This window comes from Corapipo altera, unplaced genomic scaffold (genome assembly GCF_003945725.1).
Source record: "Corapipo altera isolate COAL_440 unplaced genomic scaffold, ASM394572v1 61129, whole genome shotgun sequence".
NCBI classification, from domain to species: Eukaryota; Metazoa; Chordata; class Aves; order Passeriformes; family Pipridae; genus Corapipo; species Corapipo altera.
Window position 1 is genome coordinate 2,358,771 of NW_020884955.1, and position 18,590 is coordinate 2,377,360.

Consider the following 18,590-nt stretch of genomic DNA (forward strand, 5'->3'; position numbering starts at 1 on the left):
CAATTGTACAGTCTAATGGAGGAATGCTCTTGGTTGCAGAGAACAAGCACTGAAAGGAGAGAGTCAGGTGATTATCTGATTAGCTTTAATCAAGTCACACTTTGACGTTTATCCTGAAGTGAAGGGTTTTTTCTTTCATGTCTGTATAATTTTAATTTTACATCTTATTTTTGACATTTTGATAGTGACCAATGATAGTGATTTCCATGGGAAAAATTAGTAAATTTCTAAAGTCATAAAACAAATGTTTGGGAGTACTGATTTTAAAAAGACTATAAGCTAATTCACATCACTTTCATCTGTAACGGTTCTTAAACATTTAACTTAGTCAGAATTCATTCTAATTGAAGGTTCTGTGATTATGAAAAATGAAGAGAATGACAGAATTTAATTATTTTTTTGCAGAATGCCTCTATATTTTGACTTTGAACAAAAGCATCAATAAATTTATATGAGCTCTGTGGAAAGGAAAAGAGATAATATATCATTTGGCTTAAAAAGTCTGCAATTGTTTAGTTTTCAAAAATCTCATGCATAATCATTCAAATAGAAAATGGAGTAATGGATGATTATATAACTTAAGTATATTTAAACAGGGAAATTTTACCATCTTTTTTTCCATTTTTCTCATGATTTTAAACCTGAAAACATTGCCTTTGTTCACTTTTCATCACTTGTGATAACAGAAATAAAGTGAAGGGAGATGTACATTTTAGATCAGATGATAGAATATAAACCCAAGACTATATCCAGTTTCTACTGGTTAAATATTGGAAATTATTGAAAAGATCATGGGAGAAAAGTTTTACAAGTCTTCAAGAGTATATAAGCCAATGCCCTCCCCCAGTGCTGCCTCTGGCTATATATGTGTGAATTATCACAGATGCTTACCCATGTTTTATGATGACAGAAACACTGGATGTGCCATAGCTGCCATAGCTGTTATATTTCAGTGCTAAAATATCCCTAGGATTTTTCCATAGGAAGTTTAACCTCTTCTGCAATTTAAACTTAGTACATTCAGTTGTGTCAATTTTAACATCTGATTTTTCTATTTTCCAGTATTTTCTTGTGTAGTATTCTGGAATGCTAAAATGTAATTACTTATCTAGAGAGTATAGTATGTCCTTTAACTCCACATAGGAAGCAGTGGATATTTCAATAAAATGTCTACCCTCACAAAGCTACACTTCCACTGTCTTAATCTGAAACTCCTCTTAGCTGGGGAGAGTGAAATGAAGTCAGGAGAAGAAAGAGGTGCATATGGGTTACAGTTAGTCTGGCACAACTTATCAGCTGTACTAAAAGCAGCAAAGTTTTGGAAAGTTTTATTACCTATTCCTAAAGGTGAGTCTCAAAGGTCCTGTTTGAAGACCTCAGTGTGTAGAGACATTTTTGAATTAATTTCTTCAACACCAAGTTCTTCCTTTCAGGGAGAGTATGATATTTGTGTCCAACTTGGTTTAGTTTTTCATTAGCTAGTTCACATAAGTTTTTAAAAAACTGGCTCTAAGCTGGCTGAACACGAGCCAGCAGTGTGGCCGGGTGGAAGAAGGCAAATGGCATCCTGACCTGTATCAGAAAGTGTGGCCAGCAGGACCAGAGCAGGGGTCATCCCCCTGCACTCACCACTGGTGAGGCCCCATCTCAACATCTATGTTCAGTTCTGGACCCCTCACTAGAAGAAAAACATTGAGATACTGGAGCGTGTCCAGAGAAGGGCAATGAAGCTGATGAAGAGTGGATGAGGCAGCTGGGTTTGTTAAGCTTGGAGAAAAGGAGGATCAAAGGATATTTTATCACTCTCTACAACTACCTGAAAGGAGATTATAGTGAGGTGCGGCCTCTTCTCCCAGATAACAAGACAGGATGACAGGATATGGCCTCAAGTTGCACCAGGGCAGGTTTAGATTAGATATTAGGAAGTTAATTTCTTCATGGAAAGGATGATCAAGTTGCCCAAGGAAGTGGTGGAGTCACCATCCCTGGAAGTGTTCAGAACATGTGTGGATTTGATATTTGAGTATATGGTTTAGTGTTAAACATGGTGGTGCTAGATTAGTGGTTGGATTTGATGATCTTAGAGGGTCTTTTCCCCCTTCTTCACAAGACGGGGAGAAAATTAGATAAGAAAGTTTATGGGTCAAGCTAAGGTCCAGGAGACCACTTACTGCATATTGTTATGAGCAAAACAAATTCAATTTACAGAAACCTAATTTAATTTATTGTCAATTAATAATAGAGTAGATTGATAAGAAACAAAAACAAAATAGAAAACACCTTCCTCTCATCCTGGGCCACACTCCTCCACCTTTCCAGTCTTAAATTCACCTCTTTAATAGCCAACTTATCGACATTCAGTGTTATGTCTAAAAGTTGCTGTGTGTTTTGACATTTCTTGTGATTTCATCAAAAAGATAAATAAACTGTCTAGGAATGGTTTCTATCTGTCTATAGAACATTTCTTTTGTCATTCTTATGCAATGGGTTGTGCAATATCCTAGTGGTTCTTTCTTCCTGCTTTCTTGTATCATCAGTTATTTTAATTTCTTCAAAAAATAATTAATAGAAGATAGCATTTGAATTTCAAAATATTTCACTTTGTCTCTGGTAGATGCAAAAATAAAAGCAGTACAATCAGATTTACACATGAATATGAGTTTCCATCAAGAAGAAAATGTTTAAGTTTTTTCCATGTCTGGAGTTTGGACTATTCTTATTTCAGGAAAATAATGGAAATCTAAAGTTTTTATTCCATGACAATTGTTAAAAAAATTCCAAGGCAAATTTTCCACCTGCACATCTTAATCTTCTCACTTACACAGTGGGGTGAGGGTGGAGGGTACTGTGGTATTATTTAGTGGGGTTTTTTTGTGATACGAACATAACAGAACAACAGGTCCTACAGAACAACAGAAAGCCAAGAAATTTGCATAAAGAAGGCCCAGAAGCCTGAGAGCTGAATTTGTAGAAAATATTCCTAAACTATCCCCTGTCTCAAACTAATTATTTCAAGGGTAGAATATTTTCAGGTACACCCATTGTGACCTGCATTACAAAAAAAAAAAAACAACAACAAAAAAACCCCAAAAGAATTGTATATAAAAGTGAGGAGTTGGTTTTGTTTCTTTTTTGGTTTTTTTTTTGTTTGTTTGGGGGTTTTTTTTGTTTGGTTTTTTTTGTTTGTTTGTTTTTTGTTTGTTTGTTGGGGTTTTTTGTTTGGTTGGTTTTTTGTTTGGTTTTGTTTGTTTGTTTGTTTGTTTTGTTGTTTTGTTTTGTTGTTGTTGTTGTTGTTGTTGTTTTCCCCACAAAAGAAGCTGATTGAAAATGACCTGCTAGGGAGATAATAGAGAACTGTTGCAAATCTCATGCCAAAATTACTTCTTTGGCAAATGAGCAACCCAACTTCTTCTCTAGGGAAGCAACTGTGTTTAGTGGAGATGGTACTCTCTGGAGTGCTGGCAGCTCATTGCTGCCTTCCAAGGCTCCTTCAGCAAATTGCGTAAATTCCTTATGTTGCAGTTTCATTTTGCAGTTCAGCTATTGGTCCATCTACCTTGTCCATGGCAAACATATACAGTATAATATCATATAAATAATATATACATATAAAATATAAAATGATTACATTAGCTCACGTTTGTAAACCATATAGCAAGTTAGTTGAGTGAGAATTGGATAAAACATTATATTTCTTCATGAAGTTTGTATTTACTTGCAACGTCTGACCTTTCTGATAATTGCAGTGTTTTTATTATATGTTATTATTATTTATATTATATTCTATGAATATTTTAACTCATATTTTTTCATTTTTTTTTTATTTGGTGGGGTTTTTTCACAGTATAATCTCTGTCAGATCAAAATGTCATTTTTGTAGACATGTAAGGTTGTCTTTTTCAGCCTTTGTGGAAGATCTTGGAAAAGTCATTTCTATGTGGCAAGATGAATAATTTTCTTCTTTTGGTTTGTTTTTCTGAAAATCATATGGAGGACATGTTGATCAGAAGAGTCCATAGTATTTTTTTCAGATTAATTTTGAAATAGTACAGTCATTACTAGTCTTTGACATCAGTGCAGTTCTGGGTTATCATATAATCTGTGGTCCTTTCAGGCATATTCTGATCCTGAAACACACACAGTTCTGAACTTTTGTTAACTCCTCAACTGTCACTGTCTAAGACAACTGTTTTTTCATGTGTCCTGTTAAAATAAATGGAAAGTTCATATTTTAATTTAATACAGCAACACAATACCATTCTAAAAATCTCCTTTCTTACTGACGGAGAAAGCTGTGGAGGTGCTTAATTCCACCACCAACAGAGAAAAGCAGTTAATTCTACTACTGAAGAGAATTTTTTTCTTTGTCTCCATTCTGGGTTTAGTGCTTTGTCAGCTTCACCTTCAGACATTAGTAAATGTCTGTCTAATCTACTGTAGGAAACAGTTGCCTGCTCCCCTTGAGTGCCAGTGAGGGCACAATGGTTTTTGGTGTTATTAGGAGGTTTCAATAGCCTCTAACCCTATTCATCTCAGCAGACACACTTATGGCTCTGACAATCTATTCCATTCCTTTTTGGATAAGAGCTAAATATCATTCTAAAATATCTCAAGGCATTTCACTGAAAACATCACTATTTCAAAAAGCTCAGTACAACTGACAAGACTAAATATATTTTCCTCTTTTTGTTTTCTAGTAAGTGAGCAGTGGAGCTAGAAAACTTGGCAGAACTCTTTGTCTTTCCTGCTTGTATCTGTGGAAACTGGTTTGCAAGGTAAATGTTCCATTTTAATTGACTATAATTGTATACTATTATAGTTTCTGGTGTCTAAAATGACCTCATGATACCTCTAGGTTTTAAAGAAAATGCCCATGCTTAAGCTTTCCTCTACACTTTCAGCAGTGAATTGTATTAGAATACTCTTACAACTTAAAATAATGCAATTAGTTCCTTTGGATCCATTAACAAATACACCTCCCTCTCCAGAAGAAACTAAATGTATGTCAAGATCTAGGTTATTTGTGAGTTTCTGGGCTATTGCTCCAAAATTGCCATCAATCTGAGTGAAAGAACAATTAAGATGAATGTGAATGCATTTATTATGTCAAGATGCAGTCTCTATTCTGTTATGTATTGGTGATGTTGTGTTTATTGATGGTTTTATTAGAAGGAAGACTGAAGGTGATTCTTAAGACCCCTGGCTATATTTACAGTCTTGCTGTACAGTTTTTAAAATGAGAGATTCTTATTTTTGCTCTTAAACATAGGTTTTAATAATGATATTGGAAAGGTAATCATGTTACATATTTGGACAATTTAGTTTTCTAGAGTTTAAAAATACTTCAGGGAAACTGGCTTGTTTTGAGAATTAATCATGTTACCACAGAAGGCTACTGGTTCTGTCAAGAGAATTATGTCCCTTAATACCTTCCTCAGCTTTGGCTAAGGGTCTAGGCTAAATATTACTCTTTCCTTTGACCCTGTCCTTGTCCCATCCCTTAATTTTATCTTTGAAGTTGCCTTAGCTGTCTGGAGGAAAGAATATTCGTCTCTAGTCATTCTACCATTGAAAATGGCTTTTTTAGTCACGGTGAAAAAAAGAGTTTTCAAAAACTCTCCTCTTATATGTCGTAAAGAATTGAACCACAAGCTATGCAAAAGCTGCTCCAAATGCGTGCTTTTAAATGGAGTGCTGAGCAGAAGAATTACCCCCTCTTGACAGAAGTGCCACTATTAGCTGTATGTTCAAAGTGGAAAATTGGCCCCTTTGAAATATAAAATCAGCATCCTTCCTGGCACCTGAAATTGGGGAGTGAATGTTCTACTCTTCAGCATTTGTTTAACGAGCTGAAATCCAAGGCTGTGCATTTTAATGTATTGTATTTCTTAAGCAGGGTGAGAAAGAAAATGAATCAGTTTTTGCTGTGAGTGAAACCATGCTATGAAATTGTGAGTGGTGACTGTAAAAAAAAAAAAAAAAAAAGTAGCAGCATTTCTTTCAGGGCTCCTTCTGAGGATGGAAGCCATTTGTAAATACAGAAAAAGGATGACTGGTTTTAGGAACTGCCTTTAAGGTGAGGGGCTAATAGATCCTTGGGGCAGATTAGAGTGAAACAACACTGAAAGATCAGTGTTTATAGGAGAATACATATATATATATATATGCCCTGATATATATAAATATATAATGTCCTGATACCTCCCCAGGGGGGAGGTATTACAAATGAGTGTAAAGGAGGACATTCCCATAATAAAAAGCACTATCCTGCCTCCACAGGGTCTGCTTCTTGTCAGCCTTCTCCCTTATCTATCTCAAAACCCAGCTCCTAACCTCCTGTGGTGGTGCTCACCCCTTCTCTCTTATGTGGATCAGAGGTTTTCTAATCACACACCCAAATCCTCCTCCTTCCCTCTGGCTGAGGGATGCAAACCTGGCCCCAGCAAAGCACCCTGCTGCCTCTGCAAATGGTCCATTGTTTGAGTCCTTAATCAGTCTCTCACAGCTGGTCAGTCTTGCCACCTCTCTTTTATCTACTAGAAATGGCGGAATACTTCCAGTTGTGAGGAAGAGCCTAGTCACAATGATTTTCCATGCAGATGCTTAGGCATTGAACAATCAGACTTGCCAGAAAAGTGTGGGTGGTATTGCATTTCAAAGTGGTGCTGGTGCAACTCCCCAGGCTTCATGCTTACATGGGTCTCTTCTATTTGAGTTTGTAAATCCAACAGAAGTGGGGAATCAGAAGTCTGATGGCTAAAGCCACAATTTTACAAGAACTTAATCACAATTTTCATGATTATGCTGCATTTTGTTTAATGAAAAGTTAGGCATGTACTTAAACACTTGCAGAATTGGAATATATTTGGCTCAATGGCAGCTAAAGAAGTGAGATTGAAAATGTTGAGTAAAATTTCCAAAGCATCTATGTGTGACATAGCAGCAGGTATGAGCTGGTTTTTCTGTGTCATGTGTGATAATTTGGTATCTTAAGCAAGATAGAAATGACAAAAAATTAATATAATGTTTTTAAATACCATTGACAAATAATATTTAATTTCATTCCAAAATACACTTATGATGATTTTTTATCCACAATAACCACTTCTGACCTAGTGGACTTCCTTTGGCTGTATGTGTAATTAAATCTGAAGATGCTAGTGATTCTAATGAGTTATGTGCAATTTTTGACATTGACATTTCAATAGCAAAACACCATTATTGAGTTTGGAGTTAACAATATGTTACTGCCAGTGAGAATAGATTAATCTGTCTTTATGATGATGATGTTGTATGGGGTAATGAGATGTTTTTAATCAACCAAAAGGGTAGGTTTAGAGTTGTAATTTGAACATTTTATTTTTAAAAACTTTGGAGAATTATTGTGAAGTAAATTGTCTTTTATTCTGTCTTTTCCTCCTTCTGAAAAGATCCATTACTGCCTATTTAACTTGTTTTCCTATTGTTAACCAACACTGCTGTAAGAACTGATTGTTACCCTCAGTTTCAGCCTACCAGGGTGTCAGGTAATTTTTGTATTATCAGATATAACCAAACATTGTATGAGTGCAATACTTGTCTAGAAATAATTAACTATTATTCTAAAGTATTCTATATTCACTTATATTTCTGATGCTTAAGGATCTCTATTTCTTGAGTAACTTCCCTGAATGTGATATATTGAATTTTTATATTGAGGAAAAAATGCATCTCTTTAACAGTCCTAGAGGAGAAAACAAAAAAAAATTCTAGATGATTGTAATTTTTTTCTACTTTATTCTATGAATCTAGATTTTTTAAAGTACTTATCCAGGGGTATGGTAGTCTAAGTAGTTAACATTTCTCATATCTCTGAGTGTACCAGGTCTGGTTGCCTAAAAATAAGTCAAGGTTATCATAGCTGCTATGCTTTTGAGAGAGGAAGCTACTGTTCTCCATTCTAAAATGGAAAATTTGAATAGTTTTGTTGAAATAACTATAAGTACATACAATATGATATGTAAATAAAAAGAGTAAATCCCCTCAGGTTTAAAGCATCTAAATTTTAATCCACATGGTTGACTAATCTCTGACAATTCAACCTAGTACCTTCAAAAGTAACAAGTGACTTCAATCAGATCATACAGCCTTAAGGGATCTGATTTTCACTAAATTCTGACCATTCCTTTTATGAAATTCAGGGTTTTTTTAAATTCAAAATGCATACCCATAAAGTCACTTAGAGAGATCTTTGCTTACACTGGATCTACAAGACTTGCTGATTCTTGAAACGGCCAGAATAAATTAAAGGAATCCATTTCATCCTTTCGCGGTGTTATCTTGAGCTGTTATGTATGCAGTCATCTGCATATATTTCTCTGAGTTGTAATTGGAATTACATTCTAATTGTAATAGGACTTTAAGTAAGTGTTAGGATTTATTTGGGAGTCCTTAAGTTTGCTGAATATGAGTGTTGATTTTCCAGATGAAATTCAGAAATAAGTTCTGGAGTATGGACTTGAGGGATATACACTCCAATAGAATCAAAAAATGTTTAAAACTGATGTACAACAAATAAGACCTTTCTCTGGAGAGATGTGCAGTTCATTCAGTGAAGACACTCCAGTTTCTTCCCCGATCTCTCCAAACATTAAGTCATGTCTATATTTACAGGGGTCTAGAATTGTGGTTTGGAAAATAGAAACTTAATCTCAGTGTTCTTTGTTTTAGAAAAGTAAGGATGTCAAGCAGAGCTGAATAAAAATCTTAGAGAAACAGTCTGCTGGAAAAAGGGAAGCTACAATCCACAAATAAAATGATGTTTTCTTTATGGGTGGAAATGTTGCAAGACTTTGTCATACAGCTACTCTGAAGCCACTTCCTATGTTTTGCAGAAGATAAAGCCATAAGAAAAGGTAGATCTGTTGCTTCCTGTCAGTATCAATGTTTCCATTTTCTATCTTAAGCAATACACCATTTTAATACACCATTGTGTATCTTCCTTGAAACAATGAGTTCAGTCCTTCCTTGACTTTCCTTCATGCCTCACTCACAGTTCTCCCGTGCAGCTTTAAATCTTTCCAGTTTGCATTTTCATCATTGCAGCCCAATCTTTGGTATGGAATTTTAAAATGAGAGCTCATCATAGTAAAGTACTGTGCTGCATTTCATTAATCAGAAAGTATATGAGCAGGAAAAAAAGCAATAACTTTGTATACTATTACTGTCAATACAAGGGTGACACTTGAGCTACCGCAATAATAAGAGATAAAAGGAGACTTTAGCAAGATAATATATGTAACTGTTTAAAACTGAACTGAGTGGGTTGCTTTATCTTGGTGTTGAAAGAAGAATTTTCATACCTAAAACTGGTTTTCTGTTTCTGACTGGCAAATGCCAAACCAAACCAGATCAAACTATAAATGATGATCTTTAAGGTACCTTCCACCCCAGGCTGTTCTATGATTCTATGATAAAAAATATGTTATATAACAGCAGCCTGCTGATATACAGATTTTTAATAACTATATAGCTGATCATATTTTTACACTTTTAATTCTTCTACATTTATTTTTAATGTAGCTATGATTTCTGATGTATTTTGTCAGTACCAGTAAAAATTGTATAGAAGCTTTCAACATTGTCTCTTTCTTGAAAAACAAGTTTCAGAGCTTTATTTCATCCTTGTTTACTGCATCAGTATGAAATAAATCATCCCTAGACTAGAAGATCATTCCCAGACTCACTGTATATTTAAGTCTAATCATGAAGGTCACTGCCTTCTGCCTCATTTTACTCGTGTGCACAGGACTTTTTGCCAACCAGGGGATGTTTAAGCAGGTGAGACCTCAGACCTCAGGAAAATCCAAGCTGAAAAGCTGCAATCAAGTGATAGATGTTGAGGAGCTCTGCCAGCTCCCTGTTGAGCCTCGCCTCAAATCTATTAAAAACCCTTTGAGTGTGCAAGGAAGAACAGGTCACCCAGTTGTGAATGAGAATAACTATAGGTCAATAGAGCTTTAAAATAATACAATTTGACATATATCGAGAAAGCACTCAAGGGGAGAGGCCATGTAGCACAGTGTGTGTGCTGTCCTGGAACATGGAAAAGGAGTTAAGAGTACTCTAAAGGTAGAAAAAGGTATTTCTTGCAAATAGTTCTTCAAAAATGGCTTCTGTCACTGTAAATCTTACTAGAAATATCACAAGAGAAAATTCAACTGTCATCACATTCTTAAACACTTAAAAGCATGAAGGATGAGGAGTGGATGTAGAATAATAACAAATATATCACCTCAGTAAAATATGAATATTTTTATGATAAATCGAGGGTGGGGAAGCATCATGTTCCTTTCTTTATATATAAATAGCAGGCTAGAAAAAAAGAGTATCTTCAAATTTCCCAGAGGGTCATCAAGGTGTTGTGAAGATTACTCTTTCATTTGTTAATTTGCTTAGGTAGAGCCCCTGTGGTGACCCTGGTGTTCTATCTCAGAAACATACTGATATTTCTTTGAAGGCCATTATTTGAACTCATTGTAGTCAGTATGCAGAATAAGTCTGCGCAAAATTCATTTTTCTCACACATAAAGCAGTTTCTGCCCCTGCAAATGGGAGCATAGATTTGAAATGTTTCTGGAATCATTTCTCTACAAAATTTAGCATTCTAATGGGGAAAAATATTTGGAAACAATTGCATGAAATCAAAGCAGTAATAATGGAAAGATTTAAAGTAGCTGCTATTCACAAGAAAAGAAGAGCTCTCTCATACCATTTATTCAAATGTATTCACTCTAAAAATAATCATATATATTGAGAAGAAAGCAACCACCATTTCAGTTTCTCTGTGTCTTGTTAGACAAGATCAGTGCCTCAGTCAGACACATTGGGTATTTTGATGATGGAGTGATGGAGAAAAGGGAGTGAACGGAGGACTGAAATGTTTTAGTTTTAGTTTGGACATTGAGAGGTTTGGAACAGGATGATCTTTATGACCTGTCCAACCAAAGTCTTTCTGTGGTTCTGTGATTACAAGAGCAGTGATGCTTTTCCAAATCAAAGATCCGGCACTATGGGACAAAGTAGGCTATTTCTGCAGTATTCATGCATATATAAAAATAGGCCATTTCTAATACCTCTGATTTTCATTAAGGTCAAATCTATATCATTTGGCAAGAAAATTAAAGGTCATATGCTAAGCTAATGTAAATCCTGTTATCGCTGAAGTTTTATTAATTTACAAGAAGTTATAATAATCCTTAGGCCTGTTTTCAAAATTCTACCCACTCTATATTGGAGCTTATGGAAGAAACATTTTGAAATTATTTTGATGAAAACATTTATGGAAGTTGCTCCATTTTTTCATTTGAACATTTTCCAAACAAAGATGTTTATGATTTTTTTTTCATATAAAATATTCTTTAGTTTGGTTTTGCCTAAAAAAATACCAGATATTGAAATTCTGGAGAAGCTTGTTACGTGGTAGTAACAGCCTTCACATGGTATTCAGGAACCAAAAATACATCTGTTTTAATTTCAGTTATGAAATATTAGGATCGCCTACACTATGCTAGCAAATCAGTTATTATTTAACAAATGTTATGAAGAGAGAGAAAAAAAAACGACAGCTATGTTGTTCATACTTTCTAAAATGGATATTTACAGGATCCATAGAAAGCTAACAGCTACTTAAATGTTACAAAAAATAAAAAAATAAAACAAAACCAAAATCAAAATTAAATCAAATGCACCAAACTCATTCATTTTCACCAAAAAAACCTAGTGTGCTTACAATTGGAAATACGGAAGAAGGCTGAGGACCCACAGGTTGAAAGTATGTAAACATTTTATGTCTCTATATTTTTTTACAACTCACAGAATAGTTTTCAAATATTTGGTACTATATTTTCATTAATTATGGTGTTTGCACTGAATGTTTTCTTCAGAATAATAAGTTAAGTCAGGTGACTTGATCTTGTCGTCACTAGATTGCTTGGGTGGTACTAACATCATTGGAAATACCTGAGCCAATAAAGTTACCAGTATGGTCAGTTAGTTCTAAAACCATGCTTATCTTATGCACTGCCTAATCATTGTTTTCATGCTTTTCCAAACAAATAAATAGAATAAATATAGAGTGACTTTTTTTACTTCCTTTTCCCCCTTTTGTTTGAAAACCACTGTTTTTTTTAAAGAGCATTTATTATTAGTGGTGGGCTTTTCTCATTTCTTCTCAAAATGTCACAATTGATCACATCCATATTTATCTGCCTAGCTACTTTGTGCTATTTACAGTGCCCCACTTTCCCACTTTTTCATGGGCCACACTGTAACATCAGTTACAGACTTAGAAAATTTTACACTAGGACGACTACTTGTTACAAAAACAGAATTGTGGTACTTGCAGGTTTACTCAGAATTTTTCAAGGAACCTGTGGTGTCTGAAACAGCAGACGCCAATAATATAGACCTTTCTTCTAATATAAACCTTTCTTCTTTCAAATTAAGGCCATTAACCCCTGGTCCTATGTGAAAAATATGCCCTTGTGAAAAATTATGCTTGTTTGCAATTCAATGTTCACGTGATGCAAAACAGGAAAAAAAAAGTCAAATAAATAAAACCTCAGAAGGTAGTGAAATCATACCTTTTAAGCTTGAATATCTCTGGGGAAAAAATACTTTTAACACAGCTGTGTGTAGGAGCTAAAGAAACTGCATAGCATCCCAAAAAGCAAAAATCATGTCAGTGAGGGTGAAAGTGATCAGAATTTTGAAAGTGGAGGTAATGGACAGAAGACAGGATATAGAGGAAATGTGGAATTAAGTTGTAGTATGAAAGAAGTGCCGGGGGTTCAAGCAAGAGTCAATTTTGGCAAAACTGATGAAGATGACAGATAGATAAAGCTGAAGAGTAAATCTCTGTCATGGTTTGAGATAGCCCCAAAATCCAATTCCCTAGCTCCATCCCCCCTCCCACATCTCAACCTAATGTGAGATGGGTTTTTTTTTTCCAGACAAAACACAACCAGACTCAGAATGGGGGAAAGGAAATATATTACAATGACTGTACAAATAAATACTATAACACATTATACACACGATCACAACTATCTCTACCATGACATATAGTATTTACAAAGGATCAGATCTCTTCTCCCCTCCAAATAAAAGTCCAGGAGGGAAAGAAGGACAGATCCCTTCCAGTCTCTCAGGGCAGCAACTTCTTCTAAGGCAGCAGGTTCTCCTCATCTCATGCGTGCAGCAGTAACTGGATTGTTGTAGCTGGATCTCTGTTCAATACACACAAGGGGGTCTCCAACCCCCTTGGCCCGTCGTCTCCAAAACGAGGGTCTTTCTCTTCCGTGGACTGCGTAGCAGGGACAAGCTCGCGTCACCACGTCATACCACGAAGCTCAGGGGTCTTCGTGGCAGTCCCTTTCCTCAGGGGATTCAAATTCCCCTTTGCAGAGCTCTGTGCTCTGTCTCAAGGCTGCTGGCTTAGCAGCAGCAGCGAGGGGGGCCAAGGTCAACCCCCCCGCATTCCTTCTCCGTCCCGGTCCAGCTTCCCAGGACGCCTTTGAGCTTCTCAGCTCCTCTCTGCAAGTGCTGTAGCACTCCAAGGCTCTTTCCAAGCAAGAGTCCATCATCTTCCTCTTTCCAGGAGGTCTCAAGGAGTTTGGGGGTGTTTGGTACAGTTCCTACCCCCAGAACTCTGAAGTTCTGCTGCGGGCTCTCTTCTCCTCAACTCTCCTTCCAGGAGTCTTCTCTGCGGTGCTGCATGTCTCTGTTGCTCCGTCTTATCTCTTCTGGCTCTCTGCCACCGCCTCTCCGGCCAGTGCCAGCTCGGCTGCTGCTTTTCTCCGGCCGCTGCCCAGTTTGGAGAAAACATCTCCCAGCTCAACTACAGACACTTAGCCCAGTCTAACACTGTTCCAAGTCTCTGTAGCTCCCAACTGGGGCTGGGGGGCCCCAGAGGCCCCAAGGGGCTCTGAGCCCCCTTCCTCATGGTCTACTACAACAACATGGCTACTTCTTCTACCAACCAAACTACAACCCCTTCTCTTCCGGTGCTTGTGATATGTTTACATTTCTGCAGGAGCGCTAATTGGGCAGAACTTCAAAACTTCCAGGGGTCTCCACCCCTGGGGGTTACCACTTTTTCAGCCTCTGGGGGAAAACAAGGTTCAAACCACTACAATCTCTCAGAGGAAAAAAATTACTTTTGAATTTTGAGTGGAAACTATTCTGATTAATGCACCTCATCCATTTGCATTAAGATTCTGATCCTAACTATTCAAAGTTCCTTCACATTTTTTGAACTGTACAGCTATGAAGGATACTCCATAGCGGGATGTGAGTAACTTACACATTTTAAGCTGTAAATTATGTAATGTGAGAGTATTCCAGCTTCATTTAATCATATTATAGAGCTTTTTAGCTCTGCTGAGTGTGTTAATTACAGGAATTCATTTTACCAAAGTGGTATACAATGTGCAGAAACAGAATAAAATAAACCAGTTACTGCTGCTGTTGTTAGTAAAATGTGTCTTTTGTGAGTAGCAGCAGGTAGATGGATAGCAGAACTGCATCCTGTGGAGAAAGACACATTTTCTGGGTCACTAAATAGTCAGCTTGCTCAGTTTAAGTATAATAGTAATTGAAGGGTAGAAGATTTACAGTGGATTGGGGATTCTAGTTCACTAAATAAAACAGTTTTTGGTAGTCAGAAAAGATTTTTTTTCTTCCTTTATGGACTGACCAGGTCCTGGGATGTTTCCCTGCTGTTTGAATTCCATTTTTTACCTGAAGTTCATTTATTCCGCAGGGAGCAGACAATCTCAGATAGCAGCCCATACGTCAATCAGGTAGAGGGATGCTGTGAGGGCTGTCATGTTCCGTCTTTCATTTTTTTCCCTTCAGTTACATAAATAACAAGAATTTCAACCCTGTCACTCCAGGATTTTGTGAAGCCATGAACACAGCTGAGAGTGACTAAGGGCAGCATTGGGTACTACAGGCTCTGAGGCATTTGTTTTTTCCATCTTCAGCCAAGAATGGGTCAGCTTAATTTCAAAGAAGTTGTGAGTAAAGCTGAAGTCCTCTGAAGGACTCTCTCACAGGTCTGTGTCTGCCCCGCTGGGATCCAGCTGCAGGGATGGCATTGCCTTTGCACTTGTGCTCCTGTCCAGCTAAACTCAGAACTAGACATGGAAAGATTTTTCCTTTTCAGTCAGACCAGGGGTTTGTTTTCAAAATGCTGTCTTATTCTGGAGGCTGCTGCATAAAGGAAAAGGCTAGATACTTCAAAGGAAAACCCAGATAGACAATTATCCTGGCATTACTGTATGTTCTTTCTTTACTACAATGCCAAGTGTTCTCATTCAATTAAAGTACCACGCTTAGCTGACAGAATCTTGTAATTATATAGTTCAGGTTAAAATGCCAGGATTTTTATCTCTGCTCTGAAATTTTCACTGTGATTTAAAAACAACACTTTTAATGTATGCAAAAAGAAAAAAAAATACTGGAATTGCATGGAAAATTATTTCTCAAGTAAGTATTTAGCAGAGCAATGAACTTTGAATTAAAACCTGAAGGAAAGTAGTATTTAGATAATTTTTCCTTTGAAGATAGTCTTACTGAGGTCTTTAAAAGTAAGCACATTGTACTTTTGAATATATTTTATGTTTTTAAATAAGTTATCCTGCTTTTTGAGAAAATTCTCAGTTCTCAAGTGCATGAAATAGTGTTAAAGCATACAGAAACAGTGTTAAAAAAAACCCAAAAACAAACAACCAAAACCAAAACCCATAAAATTACCTGGGTGGTTTTATTTAGTAATCTGCATCTGGTTACATGATTACATTCCAGGAATATAAGATATATTTTCAGTTGAAATTGAGACTCTGAGAGGGAAAGGCTTTACACTGTTGTAGCCATAACTTAAAGGACATGAAGGACTAGGCAAGTGTAGGGCTTTTATGAGTCTTCTGGCTGTGTCCTATGTGGTGGTGGGAAACACGACTGTAAGAATATCGTGTCTTTTGGAGTTTTAGTCCTTATAGTCCTGAATAAACTATGATTGTTGCATATATTAAAAGTTAAACAAATTAAATTTATTATGTTCTTAAATAACAGTCCTCAGGGGAAAAAAAAGAATTATTATACTTGTTATTGTATTTTCCAGCTACTCTTCCCCTTTCTTCACCCTTGTCACACGTTTTTAAAGAGTATTTATTGCAATAGCATCTTCTGGAATTTATTTATTTAACTGATAAACAGAAGAATTTAAAAGATCTTTCAAAAATTCAAGAAAATTTGAAACTATTTTGAGGTAAGCCTCAAAGTAAGTATCACTGACATTTCTGGAGAGTCTGTGTTGAACTGCAGAAGACAGATCTGCACAGTTCTGGAAGTGCTACAAAGAGAACAACCTGTTCTCTTTGCAGTGATTTTGCTTCCCATCTTCTCCCAGGTAACAGTAGAAGGTGTTTCTTCTTTGGTCTTCATCCCTTGTTAGTGCACGATTTTGTTTAAATCTTCAGGAACAGTTCTTGGGTGTTTTGCTACTCTGCATCTGACCAGCCATGTTATAGAGTGCCAGTATATTATAAGCATGAAAAGTTTGAACCCAATATGAAGCATAAAATAAAAATCTTTGTTAGTGCCAAATGGTAAAGGTTTAGTCTTTTGTTAGATCTTCTCAAAAGCCCATCGCTCACACTTATCATCTAGGTTTTCTTGTGATTGTTAGTGGCAGAGACAGTCAATGCTGCTCCAAATTTCATTCAAATCATAGCAATGCCTCGTCTTAAGCAGATTCTACATTGACCTTCACCTTAAAAATAGTAGAGAAATGTGTCTTTGTACCTTTTGCCCATATATGGACACTTCTTTCTTTCAGTTCAATAACAATGTTGGTAGATGGTAAAGCTAACTGTGGAATCACAAACTACTTTTCCTGTGTTTCCTTCTCTTTTGATACACAGCTAGAACAGATTTAGTTAACAAGAGAACTTGAACTGTGGTTGTTATGACTTTTTTACTTGTTGTTTCAGTTTGCAACCTAATTTCACTGTCTTGCAATCAATGTAAGGGAATAGGGAAAGGATACAGTTTCGGATGTTTGTATATTCATTGTTTCATAAACTAGAATCATTAATATTCCTGGAGTTCAAAATAGAATCATAAATCATGCCTTTAGGAAGTGAAATGTTATGCTTCTAATAATGTTCATTTGAAGATTAATTTGCAAATCAGGGACCAATGCATATATTTTAGAGGTCAGAGACAGATAACCAAATCTGAAGGCTTTGTGCAAATATTTGCATATGTGTCAAACCATAGTCAGAAAATCCAATTTACCACTGGACAAATAAAAAAACCTCAGACTTTTTCATTTTTTGAGGATTTTTTTTAAATGTCTCTTTTGCTGCTTCAGTAATACCATAACACAATTGTCAGACCTGTAGTCTGAGTCGTGTTACCACTGTAAATTATGTGATGCCTTTCTTTATGTTAGAAAAGTGTCACAAAATACTGAATTTCAACAGGACTGATTTTTTCTTATAAAAATAAAACTACAAGAGCCTGTAAACACAAATCAAAATATGTAGTTGAAAAGAACCCTCAAGTTACAATTTCTTTCACATTATTTAATTTTTACCTTACCAAAGCACCTGGCAAAATGAAAAATGAGTTCATAAAATATCTATTTCACTGAAATTTTTTTAAAATTACAAGTAGGGTCAAAAATTCCCAAGTACTGTTCCTTTGTATGAGAAAATTTTTGTCGCAGTCAGATGAAATCAGCTTTGTTTGTTTGTTTTTTCTGGTTAATTAACATGTATCAGTTAGCCTAGATAAAAATAGATCTTACCTCCACTCAGCATCTTGCAAAGGTAAAATTATTACGTTACTTTTCTCAGGTTTTCTTCATTAATATGTATTAAACCCAGTAAGAAATAAAAAGAATAATTATGATACTTCTAAATTTAAGTGTACATGAAATTCTACCTACTATTTTTAAAAAGCAAATACTTACTATAGATTGATCAGATATACTGGGCTTCCGTAATGAAGACTGCATCTGTTTCACTTGACAAAAAGATATTTGAGGGAAAGTGGGAGACTTCAATACATAGTCAATAGAAATAAATAAGCATTTTCTCTCAGAAGAATAGGGACAACCAAACAAATATTCTGGAATAAAGTTGAGAGCTCCGAAGGGAATATTTTGACAGAATGGGAAATTTATGGAATGATTATGCCTGGAATTTGTGAAGGACAATTCATATCTGGGTTGAGGAACGTATCAGGAAAGTGAAATAGAGCAGAAGTTTTTTGATGTCATCGAAATGATGCAACACCTGATCTGGAAAACCCATCAATCTCTGCTTGCTAAAAGTGTTTGTAGGGAATAATAGCAAGTACTCACTTCTGAGTTTTTCTGGAACTACCATTACAGTGCTAGGAAGCATTTTAGTTCAAGTTTTTCTCTTTTTTTTTTTTTTTTTTTTTTTTTTTTTTTTTTAATATTTTTTTTTTATTTTTTTTTTAATTTAATGGGCCAACTTTTTTTTAAAAAAAAATTTTGCAAAAAGGATAATTAA

At 35.8% G+C, this 18,590-nt stretch overlaps 1 long non-coding RNA gene across 1 annotated transcript in view; it reads left to right on the forward strand.

The window, feature by feature from the left end:
- LOC113956793 overlaps positions 1 to 18,590 on the forward strand; it is a 320,188-nt gene that overhangs the window by 171,262 nt on the left and 130,336 nt on the right. The window contains exon 2 of the long non-coding RNA XR_003530950.1: positions 4,698 to 4,775. This is a non-coding gene — a long non-coding RNA (uncharacterized LOC113956793). The remainder of the gene's footprint in view (positions 1 to 4,697; positions 4,776 to 18,590) is intronic.